The sequence below is a fragment of the Triticum dicoccoides genome, chromosome 3A (assembly GCF_002162155.2).
Source record: "Triticum dicoccoides isolate Atlit2015 ecotype Zavitan chromosome 3A, WEW_v2.0, whole genome shotgun sequence".
NCBI lineage: Eukaryota > Viridiplantae > Streptophyta > Magnoliopsida > Poales > Poaceae > Triticum > Triticum dicoccoides.
In genome coordinates this window covers 730,023,477-730,031,675 of record NC_041384.1, presented here as the reverse complement: position 1 = coordinate 730,031,675, position 8,199 = coordinate 730,023,477, and positions in this window count along the sequence as shown.

Below are 8,199 nucleotides of genomic sequence, written 5' to 3'. Positions count from 1 at the left end.
AAGGTCGACAAAATCTTCCGCTTGCACAACTATGAAGAAGAGAAGAAGATCATGATGGCATGCCTTGAGTTCCAAGACTATGTCCTTATTTGGTGGGAACAAGTCATCGGGCGCCGTGAGGCAAGAGGTGAACCACCCATCACTACTTGGGCGAAAATGAAAGATGTCATGAGAGCACGCTTTGTGCCTACCTACTACAACCGCGACCTCTTCAAGAAACTCCAACTACTCAAGCAAGGAACCAAGAGTGTTGAAGAGTACTACAAGGAGAGGAGATTGACATGATAAGAGCCAATGTCACGGAAGATGACGAGCAAACAATGGCATGTTTCTTGAATGGACTCATCCATCCTATCAAGAAGATCGCCGACTTCCAACCATACTCGAACGTGATCGAGATAGTGCATCAAGCTACCAAAGCGGAACGTCAAGTGCAAGACGATTACAAGTATGCCAAGTTCGCATCCAAGTCATACGGCTTCTCCAACACCCAAGCTTCTACACCATCTACCAAGCCTTCTACAACCAACATCGACAAATCGAGTTCCAAGAAAACTTCGACTACTCCAAGTCATCCTACTACAAGCAACTTCAAGCCGAGAGCTTCATCATCATCAACCCCCACCGATGAGACTGTTAAGACAAGTTCCTTCAAATGCTTCACATGCGGAGGCCGAGGCCACAAGTCCTACGAGTGCACTAACAAGCGTACCATGATCCTCAACGACGACGGCACTTATAACTCAATGAGTGAAGGAGAAATGGACGCTCTTGAGCAAGTCACCATGCACCGGCAAGTGAACAATGAAGAAGAACAAGTCTTTTGTGATGAAGATTCAAGTCCAGCTCTAGTTGTCTCCAAGGTCTTGACTCTTCAACATCACCAAGAAGAAGACCAACGATGCCACATCTTTCATGCCAAGGCCGGCATCAATGGAAGATCCGTCAAGGTCATCATCGATGGAGGGAGTTGTCATAACCTTGCAAGTGAAGAACTTTGCTCCAAGCTCCAATTGCCCAAGACGAAGCACCCACATCCCTACAAAGTGCAATGGCTTAGCGACTCCGGCACTATCCAAGTCGAGCATCGAGTACAAGTCTCCTTCAAAATTGGTGCCTACGACGACACTTTGGAGTGTGACGTCGTTCCAATGACCATTTGCCACCTTCTTCTTGGATGCCCATGGCAATTTGATAGAGGTGTCATCCACAACGGCCGAACGAACCACTATATCTTCAAGATGAAAGGAAAGGAGTACGTACTTCGCCCCATGTCTCCAAGCCAATTGATCGCCGACAAGAAAGCCACCCATCATAGAGAGAATAGTGAGAGAGCGAGCCACCAAAAAGAGAGTGAGCGCCACAAGCCCAAATCGAGTGCCTCCACGATGAGCGACAAGAAGAACTTAGTTCTATTTGCCACCAAAAGTGAGATAAGAGGAGTGTGTGAGAACCCATCTAGTATCCTACACTATGTCCTTTTGTGCAAGGACAATGCAACACAAGCTAACACCTCTCACGCTCTACCTTTAGTGTTGTCTTCTCTTTTGCAGGAATTTCAAGATGTTTTCCCCGACGAGCTACCTCCGGGACTACCTCCACTATGAGGCATCGAACACCGCACCGACCTCATCCCGGGAGCACCTATTCTGAACAAAGCTCCCTACCACGTCAACCCCGAAGAACCCAAAGAAATACAAAGGCAAGTAAAGCATCTCATAGACCATGGACATGTGCGTGGAAGTTTGAGTCCTTGTGTCGTTCCGGTCATTCTTGTGCCAAAACGAGATGGTAGCTTTCGCATGTGCTCCAATTTTAGACCTATCAATGCTATCACCGTTCGCTATAGGTATCCCATTCCAAGCCTTGATGATATGCTTGATGAACTTAGTGGTGCCACTATATTCTCCAAAATTGATCTTAAAAGTGGTTACTATCATATCCTCATACACGAGGGTGATGAATAGAAAACCGCTTTCAAAACCAAGTTTGGGTTGTATGAGTGGTTAGTCATGCCTATGGGTCTATCGGAAGCACCGGGTACTTTTATGCGTCTTATGAATCATGTCTTTCGCCCTTACATTGGTGTGTTTGTTGTGGTCTACTTTGATGATATTCTTATTTATAGCAAATCGCTTAAAGATCATTTCACCCATGTTCGAACCGTTTTGCAAACTCTTCGAAAAGAGCGTCTCTATGCTAACATGGAGAAGTGCCTTTTTAGCGTTGATAAGCTCGTTTTATTGGGTTTTGTTGTATCTTCTAAGGGTGTTCATGTTGATGAATCCAAGATCAATGCTATTAAAACTTGGCCACAACCAACCAACTTGCCTCAAGTGTGTAGCTTTCTTGGCCTTGCGGGTTTCTATCACCGCTTTGTGAAAGATTTTAGCACCATTGCTTCTCCTTTGCATACTTTGAGAAAGAAAAATGCGCCTTTTGTTTGGGGACCATCCCAAGATACCGCTTTCAATGAGCTTAAGAATTTGCTTACTCATGCTCCCGTGCTTGCTTTACCCAAATTTGACAAACCCTTTGAGATTCATTGTGATGCTAGTAGTAATGGCATAGGAGGTGTGTTAACGCAAGAGAAGTGCCCCATAGCTTACTTTAGTGAGAAACTATCTGGAGCGCAACTCAATTACCCCATCTATGAAAAAAAAGAGCTATATGCTTTAGTGCGAGTTTTGCACGAATGGGAACACTATCTTCTCCCTCATGAATTCAACATTCATACCGATCATGAAACGCTCAAGTACCTGATACGTCTCCGACGTATCTACTTTTCCAAACACTTTTTCCCTTGTTTTGGACTCTAACTTGCATGATTTGAATGGAACTAACCCAGACTGACGCTGTTTTCAGCAGAATTACCATGTGTTATTTATGTGCAGAAACAAAAGTTCTCGGAATGACCTGAAACTTCACGGAACATCTATTCGGAAAGTATAAAAAATACCTGCAAAAGATGAAGGCTGGGGGGGCACCACCTGTCCACGAGGGTGGGGGCGCGCCTGTCCCCCCTAGGGCGCGCCCCCCTACCTCGTGGGCCCCCTGGAGCTCCTCCGACCTCAAGACCAACTATATATATTTGCTTTCGGGGAGAAAAAAATCAGAGGGAAGGAATCATCGCGTTTTACGATACGGAGCCGCCGCCAAGCCCTAAAACCTCTCGGGAGGGCTGATCTAGAGTCTGTCCGGGGCTCCGGAGAGGGGAATTCATCGCCATCGTCATCATCAACCATCCTCCATCACCAATTTCATGATGCTCACCGCCATGCGTAAGTAATTCAATCGTAGGCTTGCTAGGCGGTGATGGGTTGGATGGTATCTATCATGTAATCGAGTTAGTTTTGTTAGGGTTTGATCCCTAGTATCCACTATGTTCTGAGATTGATGTTGCTATGACTTTGCTATGCTTAATGCTTGTCACTAGGGCCCGAGTGCCATGATTTCAGATCTAAACCTATTATGTTTTCATCAATATATGAGAGTTCTTGATCCTATCTTGCAAGTCTATAGTCACCTATTATGTGTTATGATCCGTTAACCCCGAAGTGACAATAATCGGGATACTTACCGGTGATGACCGTAGTTTGAGGAGTTCATGTATTCACTATGTGTTAATGCTTTGTTCCGGTACTCTATTAAAAGGAGGTCTTAATATCCCTTAGTTTTCGTAAGGACCCCGCTGCCACGGGAGGGTAGGACAAAATATGTCATGCAAGTTCTTTTCCATAAGCACGTATGACTATATTCGGAATACATGCCTACATTACATTGATGAACTGGAGCTAGTTATGTGTCACCCTAGGTTATGACTGTTACATGATGAACCGCATCCGGCATAGTTCTTCATCACTGATCCATTGCCTACGAGCTTTCCATATATTGTTCTTCGCTTATTTGATTTTCCGTTGCTATTGCTATCATCACTACAAAATACCAAAAACATTACTTTTGCTACTGTTACCTTTTGCTACCGTTACCACTACTATCATATTACTTTGCTACTAAACACTCTACTGCAGATATTAAGTTTCCAGGTGTGGTTGAATTGACAACTCAGCTGCTAATACTTGAGAATATTCTTTGGCTCCCCTTGTGTCGAATCAATAAATTTGGGTTGAATACTCTACCCTCGAAAACTGTTGTGATCCCCTATACTTGTAGGTTATCAGTACCTTAAGGGTCAAACCAAGTTGAACAAGCGTCATGCTAAATGGAGTGAATTCATTGAGTCTTTTCCTTATGTCATCAAGTACATCAAAGGTAAGGAAAATGTTGTGGTGGACGCTCTTTCCCGCATATGCATGCTTGTTACTCAACTTGAATTGGATGTCATTGGCTTTGAGCACATAAAAGACTTGTATGAGCATGATCCTACTTTTGCTATTCCTTATCACAAATGTTTGAAGCATACCTTTTGGGAACGCTATTACATCAAAGATGGGTATCTTATGAGAGCTAACAAACTTTGCATCCCCGAGTCTTCTCTTCGTTTGTTGCTTTTGCAGGAATCTCATGGAGGAGGACTAATGGGACATTTTGGACGCGACAAGACTTTCGCTACGCTCTCCAAGAACTATTATTGGCCCAAGATGTTTTGCGACGTCAATCGCTTCACCAACCGATGCTCTACATGTCGCAAAGCTAAGTCTAAAGCTCAATCCCATGGCCTTTACATGCCTCTCCCAATTCCATACCAACCATGGGAAGATATTAGCATGGATTTTGTACTTGGTTTGCCTAGAACTAGAAATGGAAAGGATTCGGTGTTTGTTGTTGTGGACCGTTTCTCTAAGATGGCACATTTCATTCCTTGCAACAAGATAGACGATTCTTCACATGTTGCCAACCTCTTTTGTAGGGAAATATTGCGTCTACATGGAGTGCCAAAGACGATTGTCTCGGTCCGCGATGTCAAGTTCCTAAGCTACTTTTGGAAGACCCCATGCGCCAAGCTCGGAATCAAGCTACTCTTCTCCACGGCTTACCACCCTCAAACCGATGGCCAAACGGAGGTGACCAACCGCACACTCTCCGCTCTACTTCGAGTGCTAATAAAGAAGAACATCAAGGAGTGGGAGGAGTGTCTACCTGTCGCCGAGTTCGCCTACAACTGCGCAAGACACTCAACAACCAGCAAGTCCCCCTTCGAGGTCGTCTACGGATTCAACCCTTTGTCCTCATTGGACATTCTTCCTCTACCACTCCAAGAGCGCATCAATATGGATGCAAGTGCACGTGTGAACCATCTCAAGAAGGTGCATGAAGATACAAGGCAAACCATCAAGCACCAAGTACAACGACTTGCGACCAAGCGCAACATCAACAAGCACCCCATGGTATTCAACATTGGAGATCTTGTGTGGATACACCTTCGCAAGGACCGCTTCCCCAACGAACGCAAGTCCAAACTTCGACCACGAGCAGATGGACCCTTCAAGGTGCTTGAATGCTACAACAACAACGCATACAAGATCGACCTCCAGCGTGACAAGTACTCAGTGACCGACATCTTCAACGTCAAAGATCCCTCTCCCTACCATGGTGATGAGGATTTTGATCCGAGGTCGGATCTTCCCCAAGGGAGGGGAGATGATGCAGAGCATCCTACGGTCATCCTGAAGGAAATATGCCCTAGAGGCAATAATAAAGTTATTATTTATTTCCTTATATCATGATAAATGTTTTTTATTCATGCTAGAATTGTATTAACCGGAAACATGATACATGTGTGAATACATAGACAAACAGAGTGTCACTAGTATGCCTCTACTTGACTAGCTCGTTGATCAAAGATGGTTATGTTTCCTAGCCATAGACATGAGTTGTCATTTGATTAACGGGATCACATCATTAGGATAATGATGTGATTGACTTGACCCATTCTGTTAGCTTAGCACTTGATCATTTAGTTTGTTGCTACTGCTTTCTTCATGACTTATACATGTTCCTATGACTATGAGATTATGCAACTCCCGAGTATCGGAGGAACACTTTCTGTGCTACCAAACGTCACAACGTAACTGGGTGATTATAAAGGTTCTCTACAGGTGTCTCCGATGGTGCTTGTTGAGTTAGCATAGATCAAGAATAGGATTCGTCACTCTGATTGTCGGAGAGGTATCTCTGGGCCCTCTCCGTAATACACATCACTATAAGCCTTGCAAGCATTGTGACTAATGAGTTAGTTGCGGGATGATGCATTATGGAACGAGTAAAGAGACTTGCCGGTAACGAGATTGAACTAGGTATTGAGATACCGACAATCGAATCTCGGGCAAGTAACATATCGATGACAAAGGGAACAACATATGTTGTTATGCGGTTTGACCGATAAAGATCTTCGTAGAATATCTAGGAGCCAATATGAGCATCCAGGTTCCGCTATTGGTTATTGACCGGAGATGTGTCTCGGTCATGTCTACATAGTTCTCGAACCCGTAGGGTCCGCACGCTTAAAGTTTGATGACGGTTATATTATGAGTTTATGTGTTTTGATGTACCGAAGGTAGTTCGGAGTCCCGGATGAGATCGGGGACATGACAAGGAGTCTCTAAATGGTCGAGACGTAAAGATCGATATATTGGACGACTATATTCGGACATCGGAAAGGTTCCGAGTGGTTCAGGTATTTTTCGAAGTACCAAGGAGTTACGGGAATGCGGTGGAAGAAGTATATGGGACTTATTGGGCTTTAGGGGAGAGAGAGAGGCAGGACGCCCCCCCCCCCAATGACTAGTCTGAATTGGACTAGGGGGAGGGGCGACACCCCCTCCTTCCTTCTCTTCCCTCTTTCCCTTCCTTGTCTCCTACTCCTACTACTTGGAAGGGGAGGAATCCTACTCCCGGTGGGAGTAGGACTCCTCCAGGGAGCGCCATAGGGGCCGGCCCTCTCCCCCTCCTCCACTCCTTTATATACGTGGCCAGGGGGCACCCCATAGACACAACAATTGATCTCTTGGATCTTTTAGCCGTGTGCGGTGCCTCTCTCCACCATAGTCCACCTCGATAATATCGTAGCGGTGCTTAGGCGAAGCCCTGCAACGGTAGAACATCAACATCATCACCACGCCGTCGTGCTGACGGAACTCTCCCTCAAAGCTCGGCTAGATCGGAGTTTGAGGGACGTCATCGAGTTGAAAGTGTGCAGAACTCAGAGGTGTCGATCGTTCGGTAGTTGATCGGTCGGATCGTGAAGACGTACGACTACATCAACCGTGTTGTGCTAACGCTTATGCTTTCGGTCTACAAGGGTACATGGACACACTCTCCCCTCTCGTTGCTATGCATCACCATGATCTTGCATGTGCGTAGGAATTATTTTGAAATTACTACGTTCCCCAACAGTGGTATCAGAGACAGGTTTTATGCGTTGATGTTATATGCACGAGTAGAACACAAGTGAGTTGTGGGCGATACAAGTCATACTGCTTACCAGCATGTCATACTTTGGTTTGGCGGTATTGTTGGATGAAGCGGACCGGACCGACATTACACGTTCGCTTACGCGAGACTGGTTCTACCGATGTGCTTTGCACACAGGTGGCTGGCGGTGTCAGTTTCTCCAACTTTAGTTGAACCGAGTGTGGCTACGCCCGGTCCTTGAGAAGGTTAAAACAGCATTAACTTGACGAACTATCATTGTGGTTTTGATGCATAGGTAAGAACGGTTCTTGCTCAGCCCGTAGCAGCCATGTAAAACTTGCAACAACAGAGTAGAGGACGTATAACTTGTTTTTGCGGGGCATGTTGTGATGTGATATGGTCAAGACGTGATGAGATATAAATTGTTGTATGAGATGATCATGTTTTGTTAAAATAATCAGCAACTGGCAGGAGCCTTATGGTTGTCTCTTCATTGCATAAGATGCAAGCGCCATATAATTGCTTTACTTTATCGCTATGCGGTAGCAATAGTTGCAAAAGAAATAATTGGCGAGACGACCATATGATGACACATTGATAGAGATCAAGATGATGAAGATCATGGTGTCATGCCGGTGATGACGGAGATCATGACGGTACTTTGGAGATGGCGATCAAAGGTGCAAGATGATCATGGCCATATCATGTCACATATTTTGATTGCATGTGATGTTTATCCTTTATGCATATTATTTTGCTTTGTTTGATGGTAGCATTATAAGATGATCTCTCACTAAATTTCAAGGTAAAAGTGTTCTCCTTGAG